Below are 20,375 nucleotides of genomic sequence, written 5' to 3'. Positions count from 1 at the left end.
AAAACCAGACTGGATATATGATTCCTGGTTAGGCATTCAAGTCGGGAAACTGCCTACAACTCCATTACTGCCCTTGGATTGAGGAAAGATGGGAATTTTCACTGTCCAGTAATCCATGCTGGAGTGTGATCATCGGGTAAACAGGACAGGACAGCGCTGTCTGCTGTCTAGTCTTAGAGGTGACCAAAGGATAGTGAGGGAAACCACCTGATCTTACTGCAAAGCTGTCCCAGCAAAGGTTGGCATCCAGAGAGGAGAAGTGATCGAAAGAATGAGAAACGAGAAGAAAAGCCTCTGCTGTGAAAAGATTGTTAGAGGGGAAATAGCAAGGTTTGCTCGAAATCTGCGAAAACCTATTGGTATCTTTACAAAACCGACTTACACCGCATTCATAAAATCTCTGAAAATCATCACTTTAAAATAAGCTGGTGCAACTTAGCCTTAACCTTTTTTCAGCAGCTGTTAGCTAGCAATGAAATACATTGTCGGAGATCTGCTAGAAGTGGGTCAGCTCTGGGGAGGAAAATTACCAGATGTACAAGGATAAGGAGAGATCAGCTCATTCATACTCTTCACCTTGCTGCCCCATTCCTCCTCTTGACATCTCACTACTTCCTAAAGGATTTCAGGCTTTTAACTACACCAGGAGTATGGAGGGGACAGAGACAGGGGCGGGGTGGTGTAGGGAGTGGGGTGGGGATGGGGGTGTGGGGACTCAGTTCCAAGTGCTGGTTACCCTTAGCTTATGACTTAAAAGTTATGGGCTCGGACACAGCCCTGTACTCCCTCATTCCCTTAAGTGCCTTTGGAGTGAAGGTTTGAAATTTGAGAGTTTCACTCGAACTCACTTCATCTCTTTGCAATATCGACTATTTCTAACCTACCTCTAACCAATCTGTAATAATTCAGAGCGAAGTTGAATGGCTTATACTTACACTGCTGAGCTTCAACTTTCCGACGGGAAGAGAAAATAAATAAAATGTAAAAGTTGTCCATTATTTTAACTTGGAGCAGGATTACTTCATCTGTTGTTCACCATTAACACCAGTCCTGCCAGTCCAAGTGGGGCTGCAGATCACAATCGACCGGTTTTCCACTAGCTGTTGATTAAAGTTTCTAACTGTCTTCCCCCGCTTGCCCTGCCTGCCACACTCCGCCCCCAGACCCCTGCACCTCTTCCCCACACATACACCCCCACTGCACCCTCTCTCTCTCAACCTCTCTCTCTCCCTCTCCTTCCACATTCTTCCTGCACATCCTGAAGCGAGGGTGCACGACTGAGTGATGGCAGTAACTTGTCACTGCCTAAATTCCAACCTTTCTGCTGGGGAAACTGAGGGGATAGAGAGCTAGGCAGAGGCGGCAGCTTTTCAACAACCTTGAGCGTTGGCTACCTTTCCTAAGGAACACCACATCAAACATCATCGGCGAACGTACTAGATACAGCGCAGGAAACAGATGTAAAGATCAAGTGATTGACACGCAGCCCCTCTGTACAAATATACTTGCCGTTTCACAGATCATTAAAGGCGCAGGTTTAACACTGATTTAAGATGCTGGTTCAGCATACAGACATAGAGGTTGAAACGCATCGACCGAAAAACATTTAACAAGTTGCCCACTTTTAAATGCCACATGTTTTATGGTAATGCTCCAAATTCTGCGGGTTCTTATTGCGAGCGAAAGACTTCTTACCTGCCAGGTCCCCCACGCCATACGATATCCGGGACATACACTGACAGTGAGCACGGGGTGCCATTTCCAGCTCTTCTCATGAGGAGACCCCTGAAGTTAATGCCCCGATGGAACCAGCTAAAAGCTTTAGCAAGGCTAATCCCTCAGCCACCCCTCCTCCCCTCTCCATCCCCCGTTCTGTCCGTGCACGGGGTAATCCAGTCAATTCATAACTCCTCGTCCTGCTGAAGTGCTGAGAGGAGAAAGCTTGGCGGAGCTTTGTTCAGTAATACTGTACCATGCAAGCCAAGGATCAGCTTTAGTATATTTACAGCCTGAGCTACTGCACTGCTAGCAAATAAAGCTGAAGCAGAGCTGACAGTACTGTCGCTGTCTCTCTCTCTCTCTCTCTCTCGCTCTCTCTCTTCAATACACATTCCACGTGAGAACTGCCTGTACACCACACTCAGACCAGAGATGTCCTGGGTTAGCAGTAGAGGTGAGATTTGGGTAAATAATTATCCACATGTCAATCAGTTCAGACTCCCTACATCCGGTTAAAGCTCTAAATTACCCAGGCTTTGGCAATTGCTATTCCTCCATCCACAAGTCTCAAGCTGTTCATAGTCTGCCTGTTAGTGCAATCTGTTCTCCCCTGTGCACCATTAAAAGGGCAATGGAACTATGCTTTTGGTTCTGTTAATTCAATTATTACTTCTTAGATCCTGGCTTGCCTGTCAGGCCATCTTCATTTCCCCAAATGAATCACCTTGGACTATTTATCTTCAAACATGTTGCACCATAATAAGCTGTACCTTCTCTTAAGAATGTTCCCATGTGCATTGGCAACACTCCACCTCTTGCATCAAGAAAGTGAAACATTTGAACTCCACTCCAGACAACTCTGTGGATGGAAGTGAGAATCTGGCCTCTCAATACTGTGGGGTTGTTTAGATTTGGATGGAGTGACCACTGGCTCAGTGTTAGCATTCCCGTCTGGGTCTAAAGGGATGAGTTCTGCTGCCAAGTCAGATCACCCTCAGCAAGTCAAGAGGAGATCAACACACCAGTCTGGAGGTGGCACGGGGGTACTTGAATGGGACTGCATCACTCCAGAACCTCCTGTGTGAAAATTGAGTAAGAAAGTATCCTAGATCAGAATAGGACAGACCTTCACTTGAACACTCCCCTCTCCTTCCCGTTCTATTTGTTCATGGCTGAAGTATTTGTGGTAGACTTCCATAGACACCAGCTGATTCAGCATAGGTGAATGTTGCCAAGTTTTCCAATCTGAAGGCAAGATATTGAAACCCAAAGCACCTTTCATCCAACGTCTTTTCCAGTTTTGAAAACCATGAAACTGGCATCGTGATACAGCATCTGTTCTATTTTCCGTGAATGACGCTTCTCAGCCCACAGATATTGGTCCTTAATGGAACTCAAATTAAACAGAAGCCAGTGATTGAATTTCACAGCCTTTGTGAAGAAGTTTCTTCTGCCCTCTGAAGTCTCTTCAGCACTAATTGGTATTAAATTGACTATCTCATTCAGACAGGCCACAGAATAGCTTAGGAGGGAAGAAGAGTTGTCACACTGGTGCATTAAGAGCAGTATCTGTCTTTGGCTTCACTTCAGAGAGGTCAAAGATTAACCTGAGTGTTCCAGTACTCAGCACTAACAATAATGAGTGCAAAATTCGTTGGAAGTGATTTAACCCACTCCCAATGGTTATGCTCACATTCATAAAGACACACACCTGCAGAATCTCACAGGCACATGCATGCACACAGACACTCATCTACACCCACACAATCTCACAGTCACAGACATGCATAGCAACACAGAGATGCCCACATGATCTCAAAGACATGCACACAAATAGATGGTAAAACAATCTCTCACTCACTCACTCACACACACACACACACACACACACACACACACACACACACACACACACACACACACACACACACACACACACACATAATCTCACAGGAATATGTACACATGCACCCACACCCCACGTTGGGACAGGAACCTGCAGTTGGTAATGGCGCCAAAAACAAAGATTTAGTAGTGAAGTGGAAAGCAAATTCAGCCATAAATGAAACAAGATTTAGAAGAGGAAATCAACTGGGAAAGGTTGAAGCAGAATATTATCATTTTGAGGATAACCACTCCCTTGAATCCTGTAGATATAAAGATGCTAAGTGTTTTTCCTGTCTCAGGAAAGGCCATTTAAGGCACCGGTGCAAAAGCCAGTCAAGCCTACCCAGAAACTGATTAAGTAGAGCATCACACATATATAATGTAGAAGAAGCTAGCAGATGCTCACTCCCTGTTTAACCTGAAAACAGGCAAGATAGCCCCCCCATTACTGTAATGTTCCTGGTAAATGGAAAGCCTCTTAAGATGGAACTAGATAACGGGGCATCTGATGCTGTGGTAGGAAACATACATTTCGGTACTTGAGAGATTGAGCCTCCCGTTGAATTTAAAGAATACTGCAGCAAAGTTAGCAACTTACACATGAGAAGCCATAAAAATAATGGGGATGATGACAGTGCCTGTAAACTATGAGCAACTGTCTGCCCAGCTTCCAGTAATGGTAGTGTCAGGCAAAGGACAAAGCCTTCTGGGCCACGATTGGTATAAGGAAATCAGGTTAAATTAGACTGAAATTTTCCATGTGCGGGCAGGAGGACTGCTTGAACTGATAAAGAAATATGAAAGTTTCTTCTTGACCAGCAAAATAAAAAAACCTGCACATGACCCCTCGATTTTTTAGGGCAAGACTAGTACTGGATGCCTTATGGAAAAACACGGATACTGAATAAAGAGATTGGAAGAACTGGGCATTATCCAATTAGTTCAGTTTGCGGAATGGGCAGCACCTATGGTCCCCGTGTTGAAGCCAGACATGACCATTTTCATTTGTGGGGACTACAAGTTAACAATTAATCAGGCTGCCAAGTTGGATAAACATCCAATCCCAAAGTTGAAGACCTGTTTACAAAGCTGGCCAGAGGTCAGGCACATCAGCAACTTGAATTAGATGATCCTTCCCAAGGCCATGTCATAATAAACATAGACAAAGGTTTGTTCCAGTATATATGCGTGCTCTTTGGTGTGTCATCAACAGGTGCTATTTTCCAGAAGACGATTGTCTGTTGCAAGGGCTGCCATGAGCTATACTTTAATGATGTTCTTATAACTAAATTAACAGAAGCTGAGCACCTTGCTAACTTAGAGGAGGTGCTAAAGAGATTTCAAGAAACTGGAGTATACCTCAAGAAGGAGAAATGTATTTTTCAAGCCACTGGGGTAGCATACCTGGAATACCATGCAGGCGCAAGGATCACACCCCATGGAAGACGAGTTCAGAGCCATAAAGGAGGCATCAGCCAGCAAAAAAAAATCTGAGCTTAAGTCATTTTTATGGATGGTGTATTAGTATGGGCATTTATTTACAGAATGTGTCGATGTTATTGGTCCCTTTGCATACTTTGCTAAAGGAGCACCAGCATTGGTTTTGGAATTTGACCCAGAAAGAAGCTTTTAATAGAATAAAGCAATTCCTACATTCTTCAAACTTGTTAGTACATTTTGACCAATCTAAGAAACTGGTGCTAACCTGTGATGCCTCTCCATTTGGGTCTTTTTAAAGAAGACAAGGATTCATGTGTTAAGTGTTCAATAATCAGGGAGCGAGTAAATTAATTGTTGTCAATTGTATAAAATAACTTGTGGTGGGGTGGGGGGGGGCATGGGAAATGTAGTGATTATCCCTTTCAGGGCCAGTCTGCAGACTAAAGGTCACATGACCCAAGAAGCCAATCAGGGACTAGGTTGGAGGGTTCATCCTAGTAAGCAGGGTTTTCTGTTCCAGAACCTTTTCGGGAGCTGGCTGTAGTCACAAGGCCGCAAGCCTCTGAATAGCCTTTTCTTGTAAATAAATGTGTTGTTGTTTTTCTCTGAACTGGTGAACAAGAATTATTACACCATGACTGCTTGACGATCTCTTGAAACCAGCCATTAGGCCCCATTTATTAACTTATTTGAATCTCTTCGCTTTGTACCACAAACTTAACCAACACCTCCCTGTCTTACTAAATCTATCTGTTAACGCTTCATTAGTGTTCAGGACAAGCAGACAGATTGATCCCCCCCACCCTATTCTGTTTACTTCTTTTATTTGCCAATTGTTCTACCTCCTCCTTCTGTCCTGAATGCTCTGGCTTTCACGGGGCTATGCCCCCAAAGGCATTAGCTGCCTGCTTATACCTCACTCACAGTGAACCTCAGGAAGAGTATGTTGACAGACTGCCTGACCTTGGTTGAGTATCACAGCTGAACACACAGGAATGCCGGCAGGGCTCGCTGAATGGAGGTCAGGAGAAGGAGATCTGCCACGTTTTCCATTTCCTTGCAGCCATGAGGATTTTGTTTCTCTCTCAGCCGCCATTTCAAACATGTCCCGGCTTTTGGACATCTGGAATTTGGACACCAACCTGCAGAAATAATTTGAGAAATATATTGTCCTGGAGAAGACAGAGATGCCATCTGGAAAGCACATTCCAATTTTCTACATCTTTAAAGTCAGGAAAAACAAAATCCAGTGCGCAGCTTAGCTGATTGCATTGATCAAATCAGCTCATCTCAGTGTTTTTGCTAAATGGACAAATAATAACAATACTTAAAAAGTGTCCAATGAGCAAATGTTACTGGTGGTGTCGATACTAATTGTAATGAGGGAGTCGTGAATCATCAAACAAATTCAGGATTCCTTTAATTATGAAAGGCTGTCAATGGTGGAATACTATGTGTGAGCAGTGGCTCTGTGGGTAGTAATCTCACCTCTGAGACAGAAGGTTGTGGGTTCAAATCTCATCGTGAAGACTTGAGCACTAATGCGGAAAGCGAGTTGACACCTACTTCAGTGCCGTAGTGATGCAGCGCTGACCATGCGGAATAAGACGGTAAAGCCAAGCTCTACCCATACTTGTGGAATGTAGCTGTGGATAAAGTGGTTACCAGATGTTAGTGGCCTCTGCCGTGCAAAGCAATGTGATGGACGTGAAGCTTCCCGGAGATATGCTGAGGTAAGTACAACTCCTTCACGTGTTATAAGAAAAATGTATTTACAATTCTAGCACGGTTATTCAATAGAGAAGTTTCTGTCTGTACAGCATGCACTGTCCTCATACAGTCCACAGCTATGATTTACACAGAATCGAACAATCTTATATCAAGGTTTGGAGCCACACTTCTTCTTGAGACTGTGATGTTCTTTTAGCTGGAGACAAGCACAACTCATTACATGGAAGTGTGTTTGACAAGTACACACTGTGTGACAACTGATCTAAGGATCTGCAGGAACAGTCCTGCTGAACTGTGGGATAATTTGTTTTCCTCGAAGCTGTGGTGAGCTGATGTAATGATGTTATAATTAGGCAGGTTGGAACAAAAAAGAGGAAGGTTTTTCTTGGTCATTGGTGACTTGTGAGCACAGGTCGGAAGCATTGTTTGATTTTCAGGCTATTGTACATCTTTGATATAAAGTCAGATTCTATGAGCACATTCCCAAATATTCAACAATCTTACTTGACAGAAGGAAAAGGCAAAGGGACCATGTTTTTGCTATGTTCAGATGTAACTAATCCAATGCTTTTGAAATCAGCCCTCCATTTTCCATCCTCTATCTACTCCAGATTTTCTTAAACATTGCTAACTCACACGAGATCCTTATTACCTGCAGGTCCACTGACCTACCTTGACTTATCAATCCCCCAATATCTCTGCTTTATCATTTTCACCCTTGTGTTCAATTCCCTCCAAGGCCCTGCCTTTCCCACTGGTGGGATCTCCTGGTCCCACTGAGGGCAAACTCCTGGATGAGCAAGCCACACAAATCGCTGCAGACATTGGCAGGACTGGAAGATCCTGCTGGCGGCTAATGGTGAGCCACATCCTCCAGCATAAAACACATTGTGGAGCAGCCAGAAAATTGCGCCCCTTTCTTTGGAACGTTCTTCAGGCTTACAACCATTCAAAATTTGTGCGTCCATCTAATTATGGCCCCTTGACTGTCCCCACTTTCTTCACCCCACCATTGACAGCTGTATCTTCAGCCACATGCCAACATTCTGGAATTCCCTCCCTAAATGTCTGCCCTTCCTCCTTTAAAGTTTTCCTCTTTGGCTATGCTTTTGGTGACCTGTCCTTTTTGGCTCTGTATCAGTTTTTAATCTAATTGCAGCCTTATAGATCGCCTTGGGATGTTTTACTACATAAAGGCACAAAACAAAGAGTGGGATTTTCCAGCTCCACCCACCACCCAGATCATCCAGTTCTGCTGAAAGTCAATGTTCTAATGGTTGGCCTATCACATCCCCTGTAGTGGGTCTGGAAAATCCTATCCAAATTTTCATTGGAAGGCGTCTTACTGAGTTTGCTGAAAGTTTCCAACCATTTGAAGTGCTTCCCCTATCAGTTTGAGACAATGATCTGACCAACATTATTGACTGCTGCTTAGGTTTTAGCAAGGGCACTCTCTTCACTCAGTGCAGCAGAGATCATGTGAACATTCAGCCTGTTTCCAGTTCCATCCCTCACAAGAAGAGATAGGGATGGGTCAGAGATCAACCATTTGCCTTGTTGTCCAGCTGTGAAACAGTTTGTGGAAGTAGGGAGCTGATAAGAAAACCAAAACCCGAGGGGGAGACAGAGAGAGAATCATCTTTAAGCCTAATGCTGACTGTATTCTGCGAGAATGCACATCTGAATTAGCCTGCTCACTGAATTAGCCAGGTTTTTTAGTTTTGCATGCTATAAAGAATTTTAAGAAATAGATTCAATGTCACTATAATCAGAACTTACTCTTTGATATGCTACATGAAAAATAAATCAGCTAGTTGACTTATAATTGGCCACTTTGCCCTGAAGCATTTATCAGTCCATCTTTTTGAAGATAGAAATGCATATTTAGAACAGATGTGAGTATTCAAATAATTCAAATAATTAAATAAAGGTTCATTTGCTACAAACTGTCAAGTCATGCTGTTATATATCTAGATATTGGGTAGTCTAGGTAAACTCTGCTCATAAAGAATGCAGTGCTGGTGAGAACAATGATAATGAGGCAGAGAACAGGACTGGAAGGGTTAAAATGCCACAGAGCAAAGTGATCCCATAGCACATCAGCCTCCGGAGACTGAATGATGACCTTGTGGTATTATCGTTAGACTATTAATTCAGAAACTCAGCTAATGTCCTGGGGACCCAGGTTCAAATCCTACCACGGCAGATGGTGGAATTTGAATTCAATTTAAAAAAACCCAGAATTGAGAATCTGCTGATAACTGTGGAATTATTGTTGATTGTCGGAAAAAACCCATCTGATTCACTGATGCCCTTCAGGGAAGGAAACCTGCTGTCCTTACCTGGTCTGCCCTACATGTGCCTCCAGAACCACAGCAATGTGGTCGACTCTTAACTGCCCTCCAAGGGTAACTAGGGATGTGCAATAAATGCTGGCCAGCCAGCAATGCCCATATCCCACAAATGAATTAAAAAAAGGAACTGTGCATGAGTGGACGGTTCAATTCCGAGCAAAGAGTGACCCAGCACACAAATCTACTCTAATTACAGGGCACACTGTAAGTTTCAGTTTCATCTTCAGTATTCTGAGATACACTGCTCCTGGTTATCCTTATAAGTAGCCTGCACTCCCCAACATTATGCTAAACTCTTGTCAAGGGATATGTGACAGTACATACATCTCTGTTATCTGAATTAGATATTGTTTCATTCACTTGTGGTCTCTGCCCATTCTTTCTAAATGTGGATGGCAAACACGTTAGTGAGACCAAATCCTCAAATCTGCTATACTTCATTGGCAAATGAATGTTGGGAATAATTATTAGAATGGAATTTCATATTAATTTGACTAGCTACATATTCCTCTTTGAGAAGAAATATAATAAATGCGTCTCACTATCCTTATCTGTGGGCTCAATATCTTTTCTTAATTAGCTTTCTGGTACTGACTGCCTTTGGCTTGAGATGAACGAGTCAACCTTCTGGGTCAAACTCTCTTCCCATACTTAGCATAACTAAATACCCCTGCTCAAGCATTTGTTTTTTTTTCGCTCCTAAAATTTGCATAAAAGTTGCATCCATACAAAAGTTGTGACTTAAATCAACAATCGTTTTCCCAAGGGTATATTTTCAGTACATGCCTCACATTGCAAACATGAGTTGGAATATTCCCATGGTCATGTTGCTATTTATTAGTGCATCAGGAATCATAGAATCATTGAATTTCTAGAATCATAGAAAGGGGCCATTTGATTCATCAAGGCTACACTGACAACAATCTCACCCAGGCCCTATCCCTGTAATGCCACATATTTACCGAGCTAATCTCCGTGACGCTAGGCAGCTATTTAACGTGGCCAATCAACCTAACCTGCATATTTTTGGACTGTGGGATGAAACCAGAGCACCTGGAGGAAACCCACGCAGACACAGGAAGAATGTGCAAACTCCACATAGATAGTGGCCTGAAGCCAGAATTGAACCCAGGTCCCTGGTGCTTTGAGGCAGCGACAGTAACCACTGTCCATAAAATGAAATAACCCATAAAATGAAATAATGAATCAATTAATGTCCTCAATCGTTGTGGAAATTTCCTTCATTGCCATCTTAAATCCTGCCCATGTGCTGGTTTCTTTAGCTAAAGATTTTCAAACATGCTCGAGTTCATTCAGGGCTAATTATTTAACATAACTCATTCACAAATTCTAGCAATGTCACAGCCTTTGTATTAACATAGGGCCATTTCTCATGGAGAGTGGGTGGAGAGTAGCCCACATTTAAGTAAATCCCAGTGTCTTTAATATGTCTCATGCATATTTGCAGTCAAAGGTTTCAGCCTGAATTGAGTAGGCCGCAGACTTAAGCTCAGTAATATGGGGTTTCATTGATGAGTTCTGGAGTGTTTTGGGCATGAAACATTACATTAACCACCTGCCAAAATCAACAAAAGGAAATATAAATTTAATTACAATTTCCTTCAGTTCCAAATTTGCTGAAGGCTTCAATGCCAAGGTTACACCTTTTTGGAATTTAAGTGACATATGTACGTATACGTCTTATCGCAGTGTTAGATTTGTTTTTTATCTTGCTTCAGCAAGTGGCGCTTTGTGTGTGGAAGCCAGCACAATAATCAGCAGACACCAGTCCCCCAAATAGAAATGCTGTGTCTTCGGCCAGTTCGTCCCAGTCAACACGTTGACTGACGAGCATCTTTCAGGGAAAGAGAAAATTGGACATATTTGCACTTGCCTGTCTTTTAAAAAAAAGTGACAAGACTAACTGAGTAGGAGCCAAGGGTGTCGGAATACAGTGAGCTAACATTCAATTTATCTTGACAGTGCTGTGAGAATTTTTGTTACTGTGGTGATTGTCCCTTTAAGGATCACACGACACAGGGAACCAATCAGGGAACAGGTTGGGGGGAGGAGGGAAGTCATCCTAGTGAGCTTGGGTTTCTGTTCCAGAACTTTCTCCAGAGCTGGCTGTAGCCAGGAGACCACAGGTCTCTATATAGCTTTCACCTATAAATAAACATGGGATTGTTTTTCCCTTAACTGGTGAATCAAGAATTATTACATTGGCGACAAGGATAAAAATGAGCCTCTAATTGTGTATAGAGTTTCTGCTGAAGTTGAGACAAAGAAGAGTAATTACAAAAGTGCCTGATTCAGATGGATAGATCCTTCCGATGCCTCTGTGGAGGACTGGACACAAACATAGAGCATTTGGGCTTTTACCTTCAGGCAAATGGAATAAAGGAGGAAGGAAGGAGAAAGGCAATCCCTCTGTGGGATCCAGCCTTGCAAGTTGATTCGCAACCTCAACCCCAAGCAAACCTGAATCCAAGTCATTCAGTGAGATCGTTGAATTGGTAAAATCATATTTCCATCTGAAACTAGTCAGTAATCTTGCAGAGATTTAAGTTCAGGGTAGGACAGGTAGGTGGTCTGGTTGGTCTTCTGTCCTGCCCAAATGAGAACCATTATGCCATCAAGCTGAGAATGAAATCGAAAGCTTCTTTAAAAAGAGTAGGCTTCTGACTGCTGTTGGAAGCACTTTGAGGCAATCTTCCCCCCCTGATGAGCTGACTGCCTCTCCTTATGTGTATGCAATAATGAATTTGACCAATCAGGTTCTCGCCAATCTTAAAACAAAACTCTCCTCTGCGGACTTCAAACACTTTTTTTTTGTTCCCTTGCCTCAGAAATGTTATCTTTCCTCTGCTGTTGTCTGTTGTAACAGGCACACAAAGTGATCTGTAGCAGACGATGTCCATGGGAGCTTGCTGTGTGCAAATTGGTTGCGGTATTTGCTCACTACTATAGCCACTGCACTTCAAAAGTACTTCATTGGCTGTGAAGCACGTTGGGGTGTCCTGAGTTTATGAAAGATGTGATCTTGAATATGCAAATCTTTCACAATATTTGGAGAGTGTGCCTGTGCTTGGAATTGTACCAACACTATTTTGTGTTCTGCAGGTGGCTGTCTGAGCAAGTTTACAGGTGCCACCATGGGTTTTAGTCTCTCTTGTCACCAGAGTTTAGTCTGAAAGTAAATTCTATTAATCCAATCCAATTGATTGGTTGCCACTGTGCGAGATCTCACTGCAGGCAGACTGCTGTCATTTAAACAAAACCACACACTCACAGTTCCCTTCACCACCCTCAGCTAGGCACCTTGCCACAAATCCACTTGTTTTTTTTGTACGAGTTCGAAAATTAATTCCAATATCCCAGCTGGAGTATAAACAAAAGCTGGTTGAGGGGGTGAATTTTTATCACTTTTTCCCCTCAGTGCTGTTCTATTTTCTATCCAGTTTCTTACTGCTGATCCTCGCTATTTTGTGGAAATCATCAGTAGAGGGGTTAACGCGGTGGGAGGAGTTTGGTTGCCGGAAGCAAAGAACATCAGCGCAGAAAGGGAGGGTAGGAGGGGGAGGAGGCAGGGTAGACTAGGGAGAAGGATAGGGTAGAAGAAGGTGGGTAGATGAGAAGGGGAAGCGATAGGCTCAGTGATGTTGCCGCCAGACAATTAATCCAGAAACTCAGCTCAGGACCCGGGTTCAAATCCCGCCAAGCAAATGATGGAATTTTAAATCAATAAAAAAAACGAAAATTAGGAACCTACTGATAACCATGAAACCATTGTTGTTTGTCAGAAAAGCCCATCTGTTTCACTAATGTCTTTTTGGAAAGGAAATCTGCTGTCCTTCCCTGGTCAGGCCTACATATGACTCCAGAGCCACAGCTATGTGGTTGACTCTCAACTGTCCTCTGAAATGGCCTAGCTAGTCCTTTAGTTTCAAGGGCAAACAGGGATGGGCAATAAATGCTGGCCAGCCAGCGATGCCCATGTCCCACAAATGAATAACAAAACAAAAGAGCGGATAGACGAGGGACGATGAAGAGTATGGAGGGAAGATGATGTATGGAAGCAGGAGATGTAGCATAAAAACGCTTGAACCAGCAAAAGGGAAGGAGGAAAGAGTGTGGGCGAAATTAGATAGAAAGAACTGACACAGGGATAATAGGCAAAATGATCTTAATGACTTTCTTCTCTACATTATTCTATAAAGCACCATCTGAATTAACCATTAACAATGTAACAGTATTTCAGAGCACAGTCCTAACATTCCCACAGGCTGCATTCCCTGATATGAGGATTGTTTGTATCTGATGGAGCACAACTGCAAGGATCAGATCGGATGGTAGAGGGCAGCCGGCCAGAAAGTTGGGAACTCATCAATTCTAGGTGGCCCAAAACCTGGCTAACTGGTCATGGGTAGCTTGAGAGATTGATGGGCACTGAGTTAATGGGGACATTGGATAAAATTGCATCACATGTACAATAAAAGGCGAATTTAATTGGTTGATGCCGATGTCTTCCCACCCTCTTTCAGCTAACTCAGTCTGCATAACTTTCTGTTCCTTTCCTCCTCATTTACTTGGTTAGCTATCCCTCAAGTTGCCAATGCTCCACTCCACAGTTGCTCAAGGTGGTAGTTGCTTCCACATTCTAATTACTCTCTGGATGAAGATGTTCCCCTGAATTCCTTCATGGATTTATTGTTTCCTGTCTTGCACTTCTGGGCCCTAGCTTTTAGACTCTCCACAAGTGGAAACATTGGCCCGAATATTTACCAAGAGCACCCAACTCAGAAGCTCTCGACAGATGGGACCCAATTCTAAGATTCTCACCCTCATTCTTGTTTCCAGCAATTTTCACCAGTCTGGGATAAGAGTGTAGTTAAGCTGTCCATTCAGCACTTGTTATCTTGTCAACTCTATGATAAGGGTGGGCAATTTAAAGCTTCCTACAGTTTTGACGGATTCAGGGTCCCTATTGTCAGTAAACATGGCCCATGGTCTAACTCTCAGAGCAGTTGTGAAACAAAGGGGAACCCTAGTGCTAAATGGAAAAATGAATACAAAGTCACCTGAAATTATTGCATTGACAGGCCTTGAGTAAACTGAAAAAACTTGTTCCCTCAGTTTTAATATTTAGATGCTGTCTTATAAATTAGATATGATTTATTGCATTTTTGATTACAGGGCTCTGACTTGACAAGTAAATAGACAGTTACATTCACCAATATTGTGTAAGTGAGAGCATTTTCCAGCTGAGAAAAGTGCTATTGTGCATTCAAAGCTGAAATAAACATTACTTGGAATGCAAAGTGTCATGATCTAAAGTGATTTAAATGTCCATAGAGCTTTCAATTTGAAAAGAAAGAGTCTATAACTTTCAAAGTCCAAAAATGTGCAGGTTAGATGGATTGACCATGCTAAATTGCTGTTTAGTGTCCGAAGACATATAGATTAAGTGGATTAACCATGGTAAATGTGTGGGGTTCCAGGGATAGAGCAGGTGAGAGGACCTGGTTAAGATATTGTGTCAGAAAGTCGGTGCAGACAATGAATGGCCTCTTCTGCCTTGTAGGGATTCTATGATCCACTTAGAGAAGAAAAAGATAAACCATTGTTTGACAGGCCATCTTGTGGAAGTTAGAAAAACACATCCATTTGTTTTTGCTGTTCCTATAGATCCAGTGTTTCCGTTTGGAAGAGTTTATTTTATACTCGGGGTAATTATGAATGCTCAGCTGAGTTTCAGACATGACACGATTATTTATCTCAGCAAGAGCGTGTGCAGGCAGTTTGATTGTTAGAGTGTTTTGGAGACTATGAAAGGATTTTCTATCTTTGATGTGGTTACTGAATAGATGTTTCCTTTTTTTTACAGAAATTCACCACTTGAGATGATTTCACTTATTAAATTACTGTTTTGAAGGAGAGGTTTTTTTCATTGACAGCAGTATGAGAATTTCAAGGGGTTTGATTATTTTTCAACTCCATTTCAAAGATATGGCTCCTGAAGTCTGACTATAGTAGAAATTGGGTCAGTGGTTGCACAGCATACGTGGGAGGGTATAAGAGGTATAGGAGTATAGTAGGGTATAGAGAGATGTGGGGTTATGGAGGGGACGTGGGTATCTGAAGGGCCATACAGAAGGTATGGGGGGATTTACTGGTGATTATGCAGAGGATATGAAGGAATATAGAGGAGGCATGGAGGTATGAGCATGCATATGGGTTGGGTGAGGGGCGGTGCTGAGGATTTGTAGCCGAGCATTCACAACTAGGCTGATGTCCCACTACTTGAAAGTGTGCGATCCAGCCTACAAGCCTCACCATCTGCTGGCCTTCCTTGCCAGCTTGGGCTTGCTTCTGGAAGTGGCAGATCTGACCCCATCCGCTCCAAAGTAAAATTATATTGGGAGGGCATAAAGGAGAAAGATCTGCCAGGTCCCAGGTTAGGAAGCTTCTCGGCTTAACCTTCCCACCTCCTCCACAATATTCAACTCATCTTCTTTATGACTGCCAGAACAAGTCCCTTCATAACTTAAAGACTTCGGTCAAATTTATCTCTCAACCTTCTCTTTCCACAACTCCAGCTTTTTTGGTCTTTCCCGATAGTTACAAAGTGTGAGCTCCGGAAAATGCCGTATTTAGAATGACACATTAAACCAAGGTTCTGTTTCCTTATTCGGGTGAACATGTGGTATCCCATGTGGCAGTGGAGTTCAGTACAAGGCCATGGACCTGAATCTAAACTCTGTTTCACTGTTTGCAGGAGCTGCCTGATCTGGAGAGCTCTTCCTACATTTTCTGTTTGCATTTGCGAGCCCTCTTAGTGTCCTGGTCCCCATTCATATCACGAATAACATTACAGATAAATAAATAATTAAGTATATAAAATAAATAATTGTTCATCTTAGTTTGTTGAACTTTGTAAAATGATGGCTAAAATGGCATACAAAGCATCGTTCAAAAGCATTCATCGATTGTGAGGTTTCCTTCTTGCGAATGTGATGAGACGCTATGCAAATCTAAATGCTCTCCAACACTCTCATTGTCAAGCTCCCATCCCTAACCATCTCTAATGACCAATTTGTTCAAAGCTCTTCTGACCACATTCTGTACAGGTTTCTGATGAGTCTACGGCAAAAGGATATGGATAGGAAACAAATAAAATAAAATTAGGACATCAAATGGGGCATGATCTGATCACTAGCTCAGTTGATAGTTTGGGCTTACGCATCTCTTGCACCTACTCCCAGAGCTACTGGTTACAGCACAGAGTATGGGCTACATATTATATATTGGTTGACAGGGTGGGATGTGGACTTCTTCCCTCCCGTGGAAGCAAAGTCAGTAGGAAGCCACCTCACTCCATGCCAGCTTGTCCCACTGCCATACCACTCTGCAGGCTGGCTGAATTGCCTGCCAATGGGACTTCTGAACCCCACCACCCCCTCACAGGCAGCCAGCCAATCTGGCTGGCTGCCAGCTTTAACAATCCTGGCAATGCCAGAAGTATATTAGTGGGCACTGCTAGGACTGTAACCAGTCTCAAGTGGCAGGCCCAATGGATCCTGGAGCAAGATTAGCCCAGGGTATTGTGTGGAGAGGGTTCGGCCAGTTTCGTGAGGGTACAGTGTTTGTTAGGTTGTGGTGAACAGGCAGGCAGGAAAGAAAGAAGACACTATCTTAGGGGGCTCTACTACGCACAAATGATAACCAGCACCCCCCCCCACCCCAAAGATTACATCCCCAGTCCCTTCCTTCCTATCCTTTTGAATTTTTTTTTACAAGACCTGCCCACTTCTGCCCGACTGCCCATGCCAACTATATTATGGCATGAGCAGCCTATTATCAGGGTCAATTAGCTTGTTAACAAACTCGGTTGACTCTTGACTACTTATTTAAATATAAAGGGCCAGCGGCTGCAATTCAACGGTCGTCTACCTTCTGTGTTATGAGGGTGAGCTTAATGGTGGATGGAAGATGATGGGGTGGGCACCCTATTTTATGTGCTCCCCCTCACCAAAAACATGCCCAATGGGGGAAGCGGGGCATGTGAATATTTAAGAATAGGTTAGGTATGCGGTTGAAAGAGGGATAAAGAGATATGAGAACAAGGCCAGCACATGGGATAAGGATGAGAGATCAAGTGGAGGGTAGATTTTGTGGTTGACTGGGCCAAAGGGCTTGTTTCCATGCTGTCATTTCAATGTAAATGTTTCAGCAAGTTTGGAGGTGAATTGTAAACGAGAATCAGAAAAAGAAAAGAGCTGATTCTGTTCTTTTGACCAAAATGCCTGGGCATCAACTGTCACCTGAGCGTAGAAACCCTACAGTGCAGAAGGAGGCCATTCAGCCCAGCAAGCCTGCACTGACTACAATCCCATCTAGGCCCTATCCTCGCAACCCCAGACATTTAGCCCACTAATCCCCCTAACCTATACACCCCACGAACTTAAGGGGCAATTTAACATGGTCAATCCACCTAATCTGCACATCTTTGGACAGTGGGAGAAAACCGGAGCACTTGGAGGAAACCCATGCAGACATGGGGAGAATATGCAAACTCCACACAGACAGTCACCCAACTCGGGAATCGAACCCGGATCCCTGGCGCTGTGAGGCAGCAGTGCTAACCACTGTGCTGCCCAATAATCTAATATACCATCCAGTATGGAAGCTCCCTGAGTTTTCATCCCAGGTACATTGGAGTCAGGTGGAAATGCAGTGGGCTTCCTTTGAAGAAACAAAGGTTCAGGTACATTCCCACAAGGGGTGAAGAGAGAGCAACCGCAACCGGATCTCCCCAGTTAGGAATTACAGTGTAGGATGAAGTGAAAAGAAGGGATATATGAAATAAGCTTGATAAAAGTAAGGAAAATCAGGCTGAATATAAAAGGTATAGAGTAAAGGAAATGAGAGGGACAAAGAGAAAGTATGAAAACAAATTTGTCGTGAATATAAAATCCAAAGGTTTTCAAAAGATGTTTTAACAGTAAAATGGTTGCTAAAGGAGCGTTAAGTCAATTGGGAACCAAACTGGAAATGGAGGCAGAAGGCATGACTGAGATATCAAATGAACACTTTGCATCAGTGTTCATCAAGGAGAACTTGGCCAAAGATATGCTAACCAAGGATGTTGCCAGGATACTGGATGAGATAAAAATAGAGGAGGGACTAGGATGGCTGGCAGTACTTAAAGTAGATAGCTCCTTAGTCCAGATGGAAAGCCTCCCAGGCTGTTGAGGGAAGTAAGGAGGAAAATTATGAAGGCCACAATCTTCCAATTCTCCTTAGATTCAGGGGTTGTCCCAATGAACTGGAGAATTGCAAATGTTACAGCATTGTTCAAAGAAGTTGAGAAGGATAAATCTGGAAATTATAGGCCAGTCAATTTAATGTGAGTTATGAGGAAGCTTTTTTGAAGTGAGAAGCCAGGAAATTAACAGATATTTGGACATGGATTGTCAAATAAAAGAGAACAACGTGGATTTGTTAATGGAAGATTTAAAGTTTCATGGGATATGAGTGTCAGCATTTGTTGCCCATTCATAATTTCCCTTCAGAAGATGCTGGTGGGCCTCTGGTTCATCACGAACAGATGCAGCTGAGAGAGATTTTTTGCAGGGGACAATGTCTGGTCGGTTTTCCCTCCTGATGGTTCCCTCACCACCTGCTGCAGGTCCAGTCTGGCCTACATACCATTCAGGATTTGACCAGCTCAGTCTATAGTGGTGCCACCAAATCTCTCTTGGTGATAGGCATTTATGTCCCCCACCCAGAGTACTCTCTCTGTCCTTGCCACTCTCAGCACTTCTTCCAAGTGTTGTCCAAGATGGAGGACCGCTGATTCATCAGTTGAGGGAAGGCAGGAGGTGATAATCAGCAAGAAGTTTTCTTGCCCATATTTGGCTTGATGCCATGAACCATCATAGGACCAGGACCAATGTTGAGGATTCCCATGGCAACTCGCTCCTGACTGTGCACTACTATGCCATCACCTCTGGTAGGTCTATCCTGTTGGTGGGACAGGACATAACCAAGGATGATGATGGAGGGGTCTGGCATTCTAATGTGATTTGACAAATATAACAAGGTCAGACTGTTGTCTCGTAGCACTTTCAATTTTGACACAAGCTCCCAGATGTTAGTGAGGAGGATTTTGTAGGATCAACTGTGTAGGCTATGCAATTGTCCCTGTGGTACAGGCTGTTCATGTAATTTTAAATGGGTGCAAGATCAAAGAGACACGTGAGTGTAGGTGCACAAGTCTCTGAAGATGGGAAGATAGGTTAACAAAACAATTAATAAAGCACGTGTGCTCCTGGGCTTTACACATCGAGGCATAGAGTACAAAAAGAAGGAAAGTTCTTCAAACAACAGCAATTTCTTGTATTTTTAAAGCTTCTTTAAGATAATAAAACACCAGAATGTGCTTCAGAAGAGTAATATGAGACAAATTTGACACAAAACCACATGAGTATTGGAGCAGATGGCCAAAAGCTTAGTCAAAGGGATAGGTTTTAAGGAGTGTCTTAAAGGAGGAGAGTGACATATTGGGAGGGAGGTCCAGAGCTGAGAACCTGAAAGCTTAAGATATCACCAGCAATGATGGAGTTGTTAAAATCAGGGTGGCTACAGAAATGTAAATTCTTACTTTCTTTTCATGTTTAATTGTTACCAGGCTCAGTTATAACATTGTACGTCAATGATCCTCTAATACTGCACTTCTATAATGACTTTCATGGGCTCAGTAAAGTCCTTTATTGACTTTCTAAGTGTAGCCAATGTGGAGGTGATGGTATTATCACTGGCCTTGTAATGCAGAGAGCCAGGGTAATGCTCTGGGAACCTGGATTCAAATCCCACTATTCAGTAAAGAAAATGGAATTAAAAGTCAAATAATATCCATGAACCCATTGTCAACTGTTGTAAAAATCCATCTGGTTCTCTAATGTCCTTTAATGAAAGAAGTCTGCCATCCTTGCCTTGTCTGGCCTATATGTGACTCCAATTCCACAGCAATGCGGTTGATTCTTAACTGCCCTCTGAAATGCCATTCATTTCAAGGGCAAATAGGGATAGGACAATAATGCTGGCCCAGCCAGCAATGTTCACATACCATGAATGAGCTTTACAAAAACATAAGAATGCAATTGCCAGTTTGCATAAACCAAGTCCCACAAACAGCAATGTGCTGATGATTGCATTCTGTTTTTAGCAGTGTTGGTTGAG

The 20,375-nt window shown here is 43.0% G+C and overlaps 2 protein-coding genes across 4 annotated transcripts in view; one reads left to right on the top strand and one right to left on the bottom strand.

Annotated features, from left to right (window-relative positions):
- The window catches only part of LOC145351947 (INSYN2B protein-like), a 77,384-nt gene extending 75,145 nt beyond the window's left edge, over positions 1-2,239 (bottom strand). For both annotated transcript variants that reach the window (XM_080201762.1, XM_080201763.1), the window contains exon 1: positions 1,696-2,239. The gene's annotated coding sequence lies outside the window, so the exon portion shown is untranslated. The remainder of the gene's footprint in view (positions 1-1,695) is intronic.
- The window catches only part of LOC145351949 (dedicator of cytokinesis protein 2-like), a 595,946-nt gene that overhangs the window by 348,389 nt on the left and 227,182 nt on the right, over positions 1-20,375 (top strand). The window lies entirely within an intron of this gene.

This window comes from Carcharhinus amblyrhynchos, chromosome 13, assembly GCF_965287045.1.
Source record: "Carcharhinus amblyrhynchos chromosome 13, sCarAmb.v2.hapA, whole genome shotgun sequence".
NCBI lineage: Eukaryota > Metazoa > Chordata > Chondrichthyes > Carcharhiniformes > Carcharhinidae > Carcharhinus > Carcharhinus amblyrhynchos.
This window is presented reverse-complemented; position numbering and strand designations above follow the sequence as displayed.